Below are 18513 nucleotides of genomic sequence, written 5' to 3'. Positions count from 1 at the left end.
TCTGGAAAAACTTGTGAAAAAAAGAAACGGCATATGTCGGAAATTTTAAGCGCAAAAACATGTGGAAAGAAATCATGTATATCTAATATAGATTTTCTTTGCTTGTCTCAAAGTACAATTACAGTTGAAGCCAATGAAGGGGTGGAAAATATTCCTGTTGAATTGAGTGATGCAAATTTTGATTTAGAGCTTTTATCAAACTCACAGAATGAAACTGTAATGAATGACATTTTGCCTAATAACCAATTGGATGAAACTCTTACAGAAATTGGTAATGGTCACTCAAATACAAATATAATGAAACCCGAGACATTGAAGACAAATCAATTTTTTTTAAACCTACCACAACCAGATATGAAAATGCCATTTCTTAATAACTGTAACAATGTAACTGTTTATATAAATTACAATGTTCATCCATATGTGAACAACCCTGCAAAGTTATAGCTTCATATACAAAATGTTTTTGTTGTAAATTTCTTGTTACTTTATCTGTTAATTGTTATATATTGTTTCAATTAAACAAGCAAACATCTATATATTGATTGTTGTGATTCAGTTATAGTGTATGAACATTTGAAAATTTTACAGTAATAATGGTTTCGAAGACATGCAAAACAATATATTGTTCATGCAATAGTTCTTGATTAATAATATAACAATTGTAGCCTTTGTTTGAGGCCTAAGTCGATATGCTTCTCTTGGGTCGATATAACCTCGTATCGACCTCATACAAAGGCTATAATTGTATAATATGGGCTTTGATTATTTTGAAAGGTAGTACAGTGACCTATAGCAGTTATCATTTGGTTTCTTGTGAGTTGTCTTATCGTCAATTATACCACATACTTTTATCATACTTACTTTACAGTTTTGACATTGGCATAATATATAAGATAGTTTTAACATTGGCATAAGATATAAGACAGTTTTAACCATGACAAAAATCATCTGACTGGTTTTTTTTCAGTAATATATACGATGCTGAATAATATTACCATTCATGCCTCTTATTTAGCCGTAAACATGTTCACAAACTAAGAAGAAAGGAAAAGATGTGAAAAAGCTATTAATTTTTTAACCTGAAACTTTGAAAAACACATATTTGTAAGCTTTAAAAATAAAATTATTTAAAAGGTAAAAAACGAAAATGAATGACAAATAACTTACCGATGGCAACTGGCGATAACTACTATTTAAACTGTACATTTGTAAAGCTGTATATAAACTAAAGATCTGTAAAACTGTGAATAAACTGTGGATAGATATGGTAACAAACAAGATACAGTGGTAGAATCTATATGTTAAGCTTATACACAGATATACAAATGTGCAGTTAATGTAAATTTTTACAGAGTTGCAATTTTTAAACAGCTTTGAACATGTACAGTTTATATACAGTTTTATATATGTGCAGTTCATATACAGATTAACAGATGAACAGGTAATATACAGCTTTACAGCTAGACAGTTGATATGCATATTTAGAACTGTACACTAAGATTACTTGTACTAAAATAGCTGTGTAGGAACTAGGTAGGATCATGAACGCGATCCTTCTTAATTGTGTCAATGTTGTTTTTTCTTCTTTAATACTCATTTCAATGGAGACAGGACTTTTGTTGTAAGTAGAAATACATGCTGGATCATATAGTTTGTTATGATACTATACTGATTTGTCTTGAAAGCTATGGAACAGTATTAAACTAATTGTCAGCATATTTTTCTGAACATACTAAATTTACCACAATGGATAAGTCTAAAAATTGACCGAAAAAGTAAAGAACAAAGTAAGTGTTTTTAATACAAAAAAAAACAATATTCATTTATAATAACTATCATTGCTGTTTTTTTCATAATACAATTTCTGTACCAAGTCAGTAATATGACAGTTGTTGCCACTTTGTTTGATGTGTTTAAGCTTTTGAATGGGGACTTTTCATTTTGAGTTCAGTATGTTTGCCTTTTATGTTACTTTCTTTATATTAAGGCTAATTAAGTTTAGGAACTTTCTATACTAATGGGGCTTGTCTTTGTTGATTTTAACTGATTACTAAGCCACCTGTTTAAAGCTACCACAAAACAATAAACTTAGTTTCGTATCTCTGATATACGTAGTTATTTGCGTTTTTTTTTATAGTACATTGTAATCATATATATAATTATTATTAGTTGTTACTATAGAATGTTACTATAAAACAGTCATTTATGATGACAAAACATATAAGATCTTTAAAGAATAATGAATTATTAAACTAAGACGTATTGTTTTAAAGAACAGCCCAGTTGTGTAAAATGGTTTACATATCAAACAAGATGGCGGCTACTGAAAATTCAACGTACAAATATCTCAAAGTTCAAAGATCAATAGATAAAAAACGATCTTTTGAGAAATCTTTTGAAAAACAACATTTTGTAAAACCAAAATGTATAAAATTTCATTTAAACGTTTTTTTGGGTTAAATTTGAACATATCGTTATGAAAATTATAGCTATAAAGTCACGTGACATCAGCTTCGTGAGATCAGTCGGACATTTTATATAGACATCGTTATAAGTGATTAGTCCTGTTAATATAGAAAGTCCCTGTTTAGTAATTGAGTTGCTGTCTCCATGAATAATTTCCAAACTTGTATCTGCGGTCAAAAACGAACACTAAACGTGAACTCGCTGTAACATTTAGAACTCCATGAGTGATAACTGGCTTACATAAAGGCAATAGTAGTACACCGGTACCGCTGTTCAAACTTTGTATGCTCATCGCGAGAAAACAAATGCGAATAACCAACTAAAACTGAGGGAAACACATCAACTGTAAGAAGGAAACAACGAAACAACAGAAACACTGAAATGAACCAAAAAAAAACCAACATGAACAATCGACAAAGCAGCACACACAGAACCAAACTATAAGATGACAACTGTAATCTTCCTGACTTGATACAGAACGTTTCAAGAAAAATGTTGGGTTAAATTTGGTTTTATGGCTAGCTAAACCCTGCACCTTGTTGGTAATTCTAAATATGACACTTACATGACGTCATTACATGATAAATAAATGCAAAAACATCCAGGACTGAAAACAAAAACAAATACAAAATACAAAAGAGACCTTATAAGGAAGACAAAGAGGTCATAGGTGATATTTATCATCCAAAAGTCATCTTTTGTATAATTTCAACTGTTTGTTAGTAGATTTTATAAATATTTGATCATTTATTTGTTTATACTATATTATATAATAATGCGGTTAGGTAAAGATTTTCAAAGAAATTTTGCTCGACGTGCTGTAGATGTCGTTTTACATGATACCAGATTTGATCTCAAACTATTGAACTGTACATTCAAAATCTTTAGATTAATAGGGGTAGACATTCAAAACATTCTACAGGCAATCTGTGCTTCAAAACAGAGGGTCCGTAAATACTACAGTGCATACAAATATTTCAGATTTAGATTCCTCTCATCGCGGAAAGTTACCCTTTGGGTTGTCTGGCTCGTAAACACAATTCACTTGCCGTAAGATGATTTAATATATATTGAATTAAAGTAAATATTTTAATGCTTCGAAAGGTATAACTTTAAAGCTCATCGGAACTTGAATATGAGTTAGCATTGAATGTACGCTGCAAATCAATATAGTTTTATAGATATTTTGATAGCATAAAGTATTATCAATAAATAATGCGGGATCTACTTTTACAGCATAAGTTTCTATCAATAAATAAAGCGGCTGTCTTTGATTGGATAAAGATTGTAAACTAACGGGAAAATTATCTTTAAAATTCAAATTAGACAAACACTAGCGACAAAACATGCTTTATTTTGTTATCAAAATTGTGGTTAGATACATCATTGTTTTCATACATTTTGTTATTTGTTTTAATGCCAATGTTATCATTAACTATGCTTCAATATTATTTTACGAATAGTTATTCATATTTTATGCAAAATAAGAGGCTAACTTTTTAAAGTTAAAAAATCAAGGTGTTGTAATACTTTTCTTCATGTGTATATATATACTGCTTTTTTTGTTTTTTTGTTTATCTTTTATTGAAACTATGAAACTTTTAAATCAATCCGGAAACGGTGCTCCATTTTTTTTCCTTATCAATTTTACAGTTCTAGAGGGGGTACACAAACTACAGCAAAGATCGTGTAATGGTGAATATCGATATAAATAGAAAATGTCAAAGTTTTAAAGAATCTTTATTGTTTTGAAATAGGGTAACATGTATGGTTATTTTGTATCTGAAAAAAACTTACAATGCTTTTACTGTGGATTCAATAATTTTCAACACCAATGTTCGTGGAATTCGTGGTTTCAGGTTAACAACGAATATAAATGATCAACGAATTGCATATATTTCGTAAAATCGCGAAATTAAAAAAACACGAAAGTGACGGTTTTCAGCAGTTCAAGATAATTGGTACCAATGAAAATAAATGAATCCACAGTACTTTATTTTAGATAATAAATATGAAGAAATAACACGCTTCTATATTATTACTACTATCGGAACAAGTGTTGCAAAGTATAAAAATATCTCCATGACCTTTATACCTGTATACATGTACTTTATGAACATTAAACAACATTAACACATTAGATAACAAATAAGACGAACTCGATATGATTAAGAGAATGTAGTGGTATATAGTGTTATAGAATGTGCGTTAAAACTGGTGAAATATCTTAATAATTTGGATAACCATAAATTGTTTATACGAGGTTCAAGACTGAAGTACTCGGATCCATTATATTGGCATCACAAAGCTGTATAGTCTTTTCAAACAGATGACAAAGTTTAGTCTGCGAGGAAATAGAAAACGCTCTACAGTCAATGGTATAACCACACGCCTTCGCACATTCAACTTTCGCAGTTAAACCACTGCTGTGTATAACTTCAGATTTCAACGGTTGACCTGAAATGGCTCTACCATAGAATGCCGTTTTATAATGCTCCGACGTTCGAACACTTTTGACTTCTTCTACAATGTAAATCTGCGTTTGTATATAGTTTATTCAACCAAAGGCAACTGTACAAAAACAAGTGTGAATTAGCTATTAATAATACAAAGACAAAGTAAAAAAGTATGTAAAAGTAATACGGTACTATTTATTCTGCCACCAATACTAACATTTTCTAAATTTACCATTTTTTAAAATAAGAACCTAGATTTTAGTGTTAGTACTTCCAATGGAGCTTGTTTATGTTATTCATGCCACTGTTATTTTAAACCCCAAATTTATGAAATTTCGGGACTCTTTATTAATAAGTTTGTACAAAATATTTCAATGGTTTCAAAACTTATATTGTAAATGTACACATTGCAGTAATTTATAAATACATAAAAAAATATGTTCTCCCCCTACATCCAATCACCGCACTCCTAAATTGACTCATTTCACCTGCCTTGAATACACAAAAGGCCAATCTAATGTTGAGCAAATGAAATAGTACCGTTTTCCGTGTAATGTGGTGATACGGAAGACAGCGAAAAAAGACAAATCAAACATAAATATGATTTGAAAAATGGTACGTGGGATTTGTACGCAGCTATGTCCGATCACGATGTCGACGGTTATAATGAGCCGCGTGTAAAATGTGTGTGTTCATGACAAAGTTAGAAAACTTCTCTTAACTAATATATATTATGTTAAGGGGCGAACTGATGCCCTCCTTTAAGTGCAAAACTTTCTCGCTGTGTTTCAGACCCATTATTAGTCTTGTGATATTTTCTGTTCTTTAGTAGCGTTGGTAGCACTCTTTGACAAAGTCATGTTTCTATTCTCAATTTTTGTTTAGGGGAATATCAATACTGCAAACAAATGGGTTAGTAACAGAGCTTTTGTGGTTTCTCTCAAATATAATTACAAGTGTGATTCATACCATCACATTTCGTATAGACATTTGTGTCAAATGTTTACGGCTGTTTTTTCTTGAACATTTCTGGTTATTATTTCGTATGCTTGGCATCTTATAAATGCATACTGTTTTGGAGGTAAAGCTTAAACAATATTAAACATGTTTCTGTAAAAAAAAAATGTAACTCTTACGTGAAACAGTACTAATCCGATATATAGATATTCTCCAGTCTCCACCACATATTTGTGACCCGTTCCCACTACATGGCGAATTACATTCGGAATCGCTGGCAATTGGATAGTTTACGAGATTTAAGTACGGGTCATTACCACAATAACACCATTGATGCTGAAAAAAATATATATACTTATTTGTTTCTATCTCATGAACTTATACTTCTGTAAAAGTACTTTTATTTTTGTAAAAAGTTTATGTTTTTTTAATACTTGCATAATTTGAAACAAGTATATGATTGATGCACTAGACCCCATTTAAACACACGTACTTTGTTTTGTCAACTACATTATGTTTGTATGAGGTTTTGGATTTTCCTAGTTTTGGCCTACAGCATTACCGAGGAAGTACGCATTTGGTACAAATTAATAACACTGTTAATAGTACTTCTTTCACTGGGTAAATTCGTGTGTAGCTGGAACTCGAGTCCCCGAAGGTACCACCAAACTAGTATCTAGTACGTTTTATACTAGAATGATAAAAACGTCCCGTAATATTTTAGGATGTTACTTACTATCGTTCTTATTGTTGCAGGGTTGGTGTTTTAGCATCATTTTGCACAGACTGCTGTTTGAAGTGGCTACTTAGTGTTTAACCTTACTGATAGTATTGCAGATTGTAAAGTTTCTGTGAGGTTGAAATTCAAGGACGATGTGAAACTCTTTATCAATATTATTTCACTTACGCTTCCCTCTTCCTGTATCCGATGTGTAGAAAATAAGGCGATTGTTTGCCTTTTTGCGGTTCTACGCTTTGATGTCCGTGTTATGATAACCCCTATTTCCTTTGAGAATATTGGAGACCGCTTTTTGTGATCACAAAATTTGATTCATTATAAAAGAATATCAAACTTAATTGAATCACAATGATTCTTCTGTTATAAATTAAATGATATTTGGTTAGATATTTTCAAACCCCAAAAACATGTTTGAAGCACGTGCACAAAGAATGCGCAATTACCCGCTTTAACTTAGATACTTTCTACATTTGTTATAACAATACTATAAAGCATACATAATCAGTAATGGTTGCTGTGTTAAACTTTGATATTACATTATAATTATTTATAATAAGAACCACCACCATGGAAATTTTTCAAGTATAGTGAAATATTTATAAAATGCAAAGTAACGTAATAATTACCACCAATCCAGCATATTTAAACTCATCATCTGCACATCCAAGTATACAGAAATCTATAGTCATCTCTACAAAGTCTGTGCCTCCATACATATGAGGAAACTTTGGGGTAGAATATGATTCCATAAAACAGCCTATGTAATCTGCACGTGCTGCAAAAAAAAAATATCATAAAGTACATTCGATACATTTCGAATCTATTGCCCTTCGTAGATAGATAGACAATAACTGTTTAGTGTCTTTAAATATCAGCTGTATTTGTACGAGGCTAGAAAACAAGGTGTATGCGAGCTTTTAGCGAGCTACTACACCTGTTTCTAGCCGAGTACATATACAGCTGATATTTAAAGACACTTAACAGTTATTGTCTTTATCCTGCAATTGATTCTGTATATTGTTTCAGTTTTAAAAGACACACAAACTAACATATTAAGCATTTATTTTCGATTTTTGAACCCTTGAGACCCGCGTAGTAATATCAAAATCACACATTACGCTGAAGAAGGGTTCGCAAAAAAATAATCTCGAATGGTCAATAATAATACATCGCTCAATGTGAATAATCATCTATTTTAACATAACAACTAATTTCAATAGTAAAAACAAATAACAAAGCATTGTCCAATTTGAATTTAAAGTGTAAAAGTTGTCCTACGCTTCAGACTTGACATGGAATTTCACTAAACATGCATGCTGAAATTGACATGGTTGATTTTGTAACACAATCATACACATTCAAGTTTTGAAATCGATAATTGTCATCGCTCATTAGAATGCAACGGGAATACACATTCTGAGGTCACACAGGTTCAAACAATACTCAGTCCGGCAGTGGGCGGAGCTTTAAAGCGATATCTGCATAGCGATATCTGTAGGGCTGTATCTGTATAGTAGGACACCTAATTGCAGGATAAAATAGAGATAGCAGGCCTATGGTGTAGATATTTACGGTATATTATATAAACTGAACAAGGATTGCATTGATCGTATTCAACTTCAAAAGACCTAGAAGGTCTACAACAGTTAATAAAAACTACATCTTACTATTTCGGCATACCATTATACCCTATTGTTAATGTTGTTGTTCAGCCTCTTTTCTACGTTGTGTTTGCGTTAGTATAACATTAAACCACCTTCTTGGATTGAAGAATAGCAGAACATGATTAGTCTAGTAGTTGATAGCCTAAATCTGCATTTTTTGAGACAAATTTGAAATTTATGCATTAGACTATTTTTTGTATAAAGAAAAATAAGTGATGTGTTGCATTACTCAATATGCTTGAACAAAAACAAATTATTTCCATTTACACTTGATGCAAGAAAAAGAGTTCGGTGACACCATTTTTTTTTACTTCATTTTCTTAAAAGTATTTAATAAAACCTACCTTGTCATATTTATAAATATCTATATTATATCTCAGAGATTTGATAAACAAATCTTTTTTGTTCACAAACAGAATTTTTTGTTCATGAACAATCTATGCAAATCTGGGCAATTTTGTACGACTTGTAGATTGAACAATAGCACAGTGACCCATACTATTTATTATATTTTTGAAAACATAGCATAGTACAATCTTCAATTAAATTCATTTGCTTTCAACTTTTCTTCCAATTATTTACCTAGTTAATCAAGTAATCCGTACACTAAGCAGTTGAAAGTCACAAGTAAGCTTCAGGTACATGGTATGAAAGTCTCGACAGTAAAATAGTTTTACAGACATTTCACCCTTGACATAATCGGATTTATCCGAAGGACGCATCCTACACAGTTTAATTATCTCCTTTTTTTTATGATCAAAAAATTTAAATGGCCCCCCATTCATTTCTTTAGACAAAAAACGAAATTTAAAACGGTAATTGCCGAGGTTATTTCCTTTCTCAAGCACAATTACAGAGTGGAGGTTCAAAGAACATTTGTGTTGCATTAACACCCTCTCGTTTTTAAGATTTTGTCATTTAAATAAACAAAAAGTACATAAAATACAAAATATTATAAAATAGGTAGACAAATGACTTTGAATTTTCAAATTTTAAATGAGTGACGATCGATACCAAAGGGACAGTCAACCACATAGATAGAAAATAAAAGGACAACACCATGGCTAAAAAAGACAAATAATAGTACATGAGACACAACACAGAAAACTAAACACTAAGCAACACGAACCCCAAAATAAACTTGGCCTCTATATGTAGTTAACATGGGGTGATCCGGAAAGCTAAGCAGATCCTTGCCAACTCGTCGTGTTTCTTATGTTATTTCAAAACCGGTTAATAGTCTAATTGGGTACAGATTATGGTTACGACATAAGGAACATATCCGATATCATCTTTGAAACGGTTATTCCATAACGGTAAATTAATTCGTGATGGCGTTCGTAAAATTTTGAGGGAATGATTTCAACTTCACAATACAAGCCCTGGAATATCGTATAAATTGGGAGACATATACTCCTTATGCAGGTGCTGCTGGAATTTTACTTTTTTTTAATAACATGAGCGACAATACAGGTGCTTCATGTGATGCAGGATCTGCGCACCCTTCAGAAGCAACTGAAATCATCCCCAGTTTTTGATGGGGTTCGTGTTGTTCTTATACCCTATTTTTGACATTTGTTCACGCATCATTGTCAATATAATGGAATTTGATGCGAGTGTCGTGAAAGGTTTAGTGATATCAAACCAGATTCAATTCACCATATTCTACATTTATAAATGCCTGTTCCAAGTCAGGAATATTACAGTTGTCGTCCATTCGTTTGGTGTGTTTTATCATTTGACTTTGCCATTTAATTTGGGACTTTCCGTTTTTTTTCAATTTTGAGTTAATATTTGTGTTTTTACTTTTTGCTATACAAAAATATGGTAATTTCACAATTGAGAAGCTGAAATCATTTCTGTTTTGGTAAAGTTTTGATTGAAACCGACACTCATTATCAATTTCTAAATGTAAGTCAAGATATGAGGCAGATTTAACTGCATCTGTTGTATCCTATATCTCTGACTAGGTCGATTGGATATATTCGTTCAACATAGTCATCAAATTTTATATTTTTTGGTGAGAGAACAATATCTTTATTACGTAAGGTAAATTTAAAGGAAAGTGCTAACCTTTGATCTTTCTTCATACGAAGTTCAAGGTAATCAGTTAATCCGATCAACTGTATTAATCATAAAGTTTTAAATATTAATTCACTTCAACTTACCAAGAGATGAGTTTGGACACTGGAATGAAAAGAGAAATAAAACATTTGCAATTAAGTGTTTTTGATTATGTCATTCATATGAATGTAAAATATACTAAAGGCCTATCACATACATATCAATACATTACAAAAAGCAATGTATGACATTCTATTCAACATTAAATTTATTAATGGATTATTGTTAGTTGTCTCAGTCGTTGGTACATCAACAGTTTATATACAGTCAAACCTGTTTTAAGAGACCACTAAAGGGGGAACAAAAAAGTGTCCTCCTAAGACATGTGATCTTTTTGATGCAGGGTCAATTACTATGAAATGTTATGCACTTTTATTTGCTGTTTTGTTTTCTTCAGTTTGTGTTTTGTATCAAGAATGACTGTAACAATTTTCCTGTTTAAAATGAAATAGCATAAAAGAATGAGGTGCAAACTGAATAACTCTCGAAGCGTGTTATTGTTAAGTGTGCAACACATTTTTTTTAATGTTATTTCAAACTGAAAAAATATTACAGTTATTACTTATAATTTAATACTAAATTACATATTCAGTAGGAGTTAATCCTGAAAAATTCACCGATGACGTCACGATCAAATGACAAGACCATGTCTATGAGTTGGTAGACAAAAAACTGCCAGCCAATGAGAAGACGCGTTACATTCAAAATCATTTTTTTTAATCACATTTGCTTACCTGCGTATAAATTTTGTCAAATTGAAGAAGCAAGATCAACAGGTCAACCAGTTTAAACATGACAGATTCAACACCTAAAACAAACAACAGTTAAACTACAATACTGTTTAATATACGTATCGTATCATAGTTAACCTTTATGTTTGCATAACTTCAAAGCGAGGTTTTATAGTTTTCGATACAAAAAACCCATAAAATCATACATTTTACAGGTTAAATATATGTTTTGAAGCCCGCCAGCATGGTTGATCTCGGCACATCATGTATATAGAGGTCCCACGTCAGGAGACAGCAATTCCTTGGTTTAAGTTTTTTCATTAACAGGTAATTAGTTATGCAATTTGATTTGTTTTACATTTTTAAGTTTGGAACTTTTTGTAGCTTTCATAAAGTTTAGAAATTGTTACTTGATGGATGAAGAATTGTCCAAGTGGCACTCATATCAAATCTGCTAGAATTTGAGTACACTGAAATTATATGTATTGACACAGAAATTGGGCATTACTTATTCGTGTATGATAAACTAGACTAAGGCCTCTGTCTTCATATAACTCTGTCAATAAATGAATGAATGCACCATCTTACGGTGTTTATATATCTCAACTTGTACGATTCGCTCGTGTATGTAACAATGTTTTAGATTTTAACGAGAGAAATTATGTATTACTGATCATGAAAAATTATTACACCAGGGTTTTCGATATCACAAACTAGACAAAACATTTACTAAATTTTATCATCGGTATAAAGACATCATTCGTAAATATAGCTCAACATGCAGACTTCTTATACGTTCAGGCATTTCACATCCAATTTTTTATGGAAATATTCTTTATAAAGCACAAAGGTGTCAGTATTCACCTCAGAAACTTACAAAACCTTTGAATAGACTTATTAAGAAGGGATATACTTACGATACTGTTGTCAAGTCATTAAAGATTGCATATTTTGGCGTTAATATATTGAGTCACTGATAAGGTCTTTGCGTCGGAACTAAACACATTTATTCTAAAAACAGTTGTTGGCATGACACGGGTTATGTTCTTCTCATATATGTTATGATGGTATGATACTAAACCCCTAACGGGAAGGATTGTGCCTGATGTTCATATGATGAAATCATAATCTTTCAGTCAGTTTAATTGAAGTCTGGAGCTGGCATGTCAGTTAACTGTTAGTAGTATGTTGTTATTTATGTATTATTGTAATTTTGTTTATTTTCTTTGGTTACATCTTCTGACTTCAGACTCGGAGTTCTCTTGAACTGAATTTGAATGTGCGTATTGTTATGGTTTTACTTTTTTACATCGGTTAGAGGTATAGGGGGAGGGTTGAGATCTCACAAACATGTTTAACCCCGCCGCATTTTTGCGCCTGTCCCAAGTCAGGAGCCTCTAGCCTTTGTCAGTCTTGTATTATTTTTATTTTAGTTTCTTGTGTACAATTTGGAAATTAGTATGGCGTTCATTATCACTGAACTAGTTTATATTTGTTTAGGGGCCAGCTGAAGGACGCCTCCGGGTGCGGGAATTTCTCGCTACATTGAAGACCTGTTGGTGACCTTCTGCTGTTTTGTTTTTTTTATTTGGTCGGGTTGTTGTCTCTTTGACACATTCCCCATTTCCATTCTCAATTTTATCTATGATTGAATTAATGACAGCTAAGGTGTATAGATGGATGAACATCTACTACTGGTAGTATATTATAGTAGAACGTAGCAAATTTGTCCTTTTCATAAATGGATGCGATGATATAAACGTGCCACATCATATCACTATATACAAGAATAGTATACATACAAACATCTTCATACTATAACATATTTATTGTGAGTATAAATTGTTAAAGAAAAGATAAGGATTTGGTATGATAAGCGTGCGAGGTTCAGATAATTGGAACCCTATGGGAGGAGGGTGGACGAAGTGCCATTATAGTTACCGTCCAAGATACCAAAGATCAATGCCGATGCTAAACTAAGAATATAACAATGATTGACTGTAAGCGTACGCGTTAAGCTGTATTGATTTTGTTACAGCTATGGAAATTAGAGCAATGACTTTAATTTTTTCTAAAGGTATTCTTAGAAACAGCGTGTTCTCTTTCAAAGGGAGATGTGAGAAGGCTTGTTTTGATAATATTTGTGAAAAATACACATTACAAGAACTTTAACTGTGACATATGAGCCTGTAATTCAGTGGTTGTCGTTTGTTTATCAATCTAATTGAAATTAAATCTCTCACTCGCTATTTTTTTTATTCTTGGTCGCTGTGGGGGGGGGGGGGGGGGGGGAGGGCACTCCAGTCATGCTTCAGCTTCAGTGATTCGCTATAAAATCAACCAAAATTTTCCCATAAAAGGGTTGGTATCTAGCTAACATGTTTAACCCGCCATATTCTGTATGTATATATGTGCCTTTCCCAAGTCAGGAGTCTGCAATTCATTGGATGTCGTTTGTTGATGTGTTACATACATGTATATTTGTTTGTTTGCTTTTTATGTTACATAAATTAGTTAGTTTTCTCTATTGAATTGTTATACATTTGTCATTTTTTCTGCCTTTTATAGCTGACTGTTGTATGGGCTTTTGTCATGTTGTCATGTTGTAGGATGTACAATACTACATGTATATTGAGATATAGAAATGATTGTGTGTCATTGTAGAGAGGTGTCTCATTGGCAATCCTACCACATCTTTGGTTGCCTTTATAAAATTAGCTAAAATGCTTACCATGTGCAATACAACAATTTAAAAATGATCTAGGCTAGTAATTAAACAATGACTGAGAGTACACACATGGTACTTTTTTGTGAAAAAAAATACATGTTTATATTATGTATATCAACCAATGTAAATTATATAAAATTTTAGGATGTTGTTCACTTACATTCTGCCAACACTTGAAGTAGGAACTATATCTTGGATTCGTCATGACTGTGTGGTAAATATTTTCTGACGTGGTGTTTGATTAGCATAACAATAGAACAAAAACAAAGTAAGCATGCAACTGCGAACTCGTTATTTTGGTGTTTGATTTCATTTTCGTCTTCCAATATCGAGAAGTACAACTTTAAACACTATGTGTACATGATATTATGTAAATAACATGAATAGTTAAACTTTATGTGCCATTTTCTTGAAAAAAGTTGAAATCGCAAGTACCTTGCGATTTCCTTTCAATCATTTTTTATAATTATAGGATATTGAAAGACTAGCGAAAATCGGAGTTTGTGTGCACCCACAGACAATTCATAATAAGTTAGCAAGCTGGCAAGACAAACTTGACGTAGAAATACTGTCTATTCGAGATTCATGGGCAAATGGTGGAACTACAAAATACCAATTAATTGGAGATAACTGGGATAAAAACATCCTCCCATCTTACCGCACTTCTGATCAGAAAACACTTTCCTTACACTTGTTTAACATGTATGCCATTGTAGACAGAGTTCCAGCAGAAAATAATACAAGTGAAAGTTTCCTAGATGTGTCAGACCTTGACCTGTTAACATTCATTCCATCTTTAACAGAACAAAAACAATTGATGCAGGAACTCACTTTTATTTTTGCAACATCTGTTATTCAGAATGTGCCTCAGATTGGACGACTTTTCAAGAAAATATATCCAGAACATTTAAACCATACCTACAGTGACTATGCTGGATTAAAGACAGCCCAGGTATTTGTAACTCCTATTATTTTAATTATTAAACAACATACTTCATCAAACTATATCATTTGTTAAAGTGACTTTAAAGGTCATATTTCTCTTCATCTGACTTCGACATAGGACCTCAAGATAAAAAAATACAGATAAAAATACCTTGTGGAGGTGGGGAAATTAACTTTTTCATTTTTTGACATATATAGACTCTTGATACATGTACATGTATTTGGCAAATGAATGTGATGTTTCATGTACCATTGAAGATATATAATAGTTTGTATGGGTATTTTACATTTCAACCTGTACATGATTTGTTTTCAATTTGTTCATGCCATTCATTATAATATATATATTGTTTTCAGTATCCTCTTAGAATATATGACTGTAATGAAAACAAGACACAGGAAGTCATTCAACTTTTAAAAGAACTGTCGGACAAGTATGTGCCATTGAAGGATGGTAAAATAGTAGAACCAGTCTTTTTTGGAGGTATGCATGTTTTATAATTCTTCTGGCACCTCCATTTCCTCAACCCTTTAAAATTGGTGCCATGATTTAGTCAATAGTTCTGAAAGTGGCATTAAACACCAACAACCAATCAACTAACTATTGACTTTTTCAGTTTCAAGGTCACATCAAATTTAACCTGTTCTTTCATCATGTCCTGAACAGTACAGTGACAATAAATTGTAAGCCAGGGATCTAAAAATTCTTATTGAAAATTTAAAAAAAAAAAAAATTATTTATGAGCACATGCTTACAAATTCTACACTGGAACAATCAATATGTCTTTTCAATATGACCTACACACAACTATTTCGCAAAACAAATGATGTTGTAACTGACAATAGGCTTTACTCTTCTCCATTACAAATGATTAAGAATATTTTATTGTAAAATCTGAAAATTAAATCAATATTTATCATTTTAAAGGAGACAGACTAACAGATGAGCGAATATAGGGTGCTCAAAGTGCCATGGGCAATGCAGACACAGCAAAAGAAAAATTGGAAGGATTCATCTCTAAAACTGAGGATTTCCATAGGCTGATGAATTTCTTAGAGTAAATTACTAAAACATTCTATAAACTGGCATATATGTACATTTTGTATGTACTCCAACATGTTCAATTTTACTAATATGCTAATCTGTAAGCATTGCTTTGGGCATTAAAATTTACTTTTCTCTGTCTACATTAAGTAAAATATTAATTTCCATTTCTGGAAAACTAGATTTGTATAAAAATAAGGAGATATGGTATGATTGCCAATGAGACAACAATCCACAAATGTTTAAATGTGGATGAAAGCAATTATAGGCAAGCATATGGCCTTCAACAATGAGATAAACCCATACTGTATAGTAGTCTTTCCTCATGATCAATACTTTATGAAAAATCAGAAGATAAGCAGACCAGATATTTTAATGCGTACATTCAAGTATGTAATATTTAAAATGTATAGAATTCAAATAAGAACAATGACTACTACCCATAACTATTAACAGAATGTACCTTTACTGAAAAAAACCTATTTATTTAATTTGATGATCGACCTATGTTTGCAGGCTATACACAAGTTGACATACAACAGTGGAAGTGGAAATGACCCATGTACAGCCTACTACTATCGAAACCTACTCAATATGAGAAATGTGAAAGGCAGTTAAAAACTCTTATAGGCCATATAAGCTACTGTATTATACAATTTTGGATGATGTTTTATTGTTAATGTTTTTCACATACTTCAACTTAGCTGATTTAGACTCAGACATCCCTATTCCAGAGAACTTTGAAGACGTGGACAAAATAAAACAAATTGATTGGCTTGATACAATCTGTAGAAATATTCTTCAGCAATTCTTTTTTGAAAATAATGAAGACATATGTCATGCTGTTAGGGAAGTTCTGTCAGATCCAGAGCATGAAGTGAATTATTGGACTGCAAACCTTGAAGATGGACATGTGAAATGTCATTTTTGTGCAAGGACATATACTTATGTTGGCTCATTAAAGTCCCATGAAATGAAAGTACACGGTGTTCAAATAAAAAAAGAAAAGAAAAAAGCTACTGTAAAAGATCAAGATCAGCTACAAGACTATATTTTGATGCTCTTTAAACTAACACTCCTTCATAAAAACCTTGACACTGCAGTTGACATGGGAGATGGTGAGAGATGTGTAAGATCAACCAAGTATGAATTGCCCATTTATAACAAAACTAACAAAGTGAAATATGTTATTGCTTCTGTACACTTAACAAGTTTAATATCAGGTGTTCTTCCTGGTGATCAGTCTCAAAGCTTGATATCAAACAGATTTGTGAATGTACAGGGTGGTAAAAATAATAATATAGCTCTTGATGAGCATTTAGAAATGCTCAATCGTGACAGCAAGATCACTTGTACTGGACACCAAACGAAAGAAAGCATCATCAAACATTCTAAGGAATATGCTCACTTAATCAACTACATACAGATGGGTGCGGTCCTAACCTTGACAAAAGTTAACTTAGAGTTAACTTGTTGACTGCTTTCTAAGTTAACTTGAGAATTTTTAAGCAGTCAAGCAAGTTAACTTCGTCGTTGGTGGACCAGACCTACGGTCTGCTTTTTTAGGACAGCTGCAGACCTATCGACAAGTCTGCTCCAGACCAGACCTGTGGACAAGTCTGCTTTTGACCAGTCCTGAGGACAGGTCTGCCCCAGACCAGACCTGTGGACAAGTCTGCTTTTGACCAGTCCTGAGGACAGGTCTGCCTCAGACCAGACCTGTGGACAGGTCTGCATCTGACCAGACCTGAGGACAGGTCTGCTTTTGACCAGACCTGTGGACAAGTCTGCTATTGACCAGACCTGAGGACAGGTCTGCTTATGACAGATTATCGTTATAAAAGTTTTCATATCAGCCTTGAGCTTTCCGCATGATTAAAATATGTAAACAACATTCGCATTGTTTTTCCACAGATATCATTTATTATTTACTCGCTAGACTCTACTAAATATTATAAAAATGCTCTCGTTTATTTGATATACTTGTATTCTTATATAAATAAAAAATGGCTATACGATCACACAGAGTTTTTTTTTATTAGAAGGCGGATAGAAAGGTTATCCAACGCATCGGAACAATATTCTTATATCACGGGATATCGGCAACATTGTTCACGTTACTTCGTTCCCCGTTGTTTACCTGTCCCTTCCTAAATTTTACTTTATGCATAAATTTATACTTGCATGGAATATTTCATTGATATTCAACTTGTTTGCATTGGATTTACTATTCTATTTCCCGCAGAATATTCTAACAGAAATTGTACAGTGTCCGTAAGCATACGGTGTGGCAAAACTATCAACAATCTCGTCAAATTCGTCAGATTTATCGAGAGATTTGTCATTGCCGATATTTATATGGGACATCCTAAAATTAAACTTAATGCTCACTCTAATGAAATAGTTGCCACTTGACGTTTATTTATAAACAAAATCAATCAACCGACATAATAGATTCCAAGAAGAGAACCTCGTATATTTGTTTTTATTAAATCATTGTAAATAGTACAAATGAATTCAGACATGTCATGCAATATTGCTGTCCATTGTCATGATTATATTATACATTGATTCTGGCATAAAAAATATGGCTGATTAACTATGCGGGTATATAGATTTACAAATTAAAGTGCACATATGGTCAGTTTTAATGGA

The 18513-nt window shown here is 32.3% G+C and overlaps 1 pseudogene; it reads left to right on the top strand.

Moving 5' to 3' along the window:
• The first annotated feature begins 14013 nt into the window (after positions 1-14013).
• LOC134700305 (uncharacterized) lies at positions 14014-17737 on the top strand (annotated as a pseudogene).
• Positions 17738-18513: the final 776 nt, after the last annotated feature.

This window comes from Mytilus trossulus, unplaced genomic scaffold (assembly GCF_036588685.1).
Source record: "Mytilus trossulus isolate FHL-02 unplaced genomic scaffold, PNRI_Mtr1.1.1.hap1 h1tg000128l__unscaffolded, whole genome shotgun sequence".
In the NCBI taxonomy this organism is placed as follows: Eukaryota; Metazoa; Mollusca; class Bivalvia; order Mytilida; family Mytilidae; genus Mytilus; species Mytilus trossulus.
Note: the sequence above shows the minus strand (reverse complement) of the source record. Positions and strands in the feature narration are given on the sequence as shown.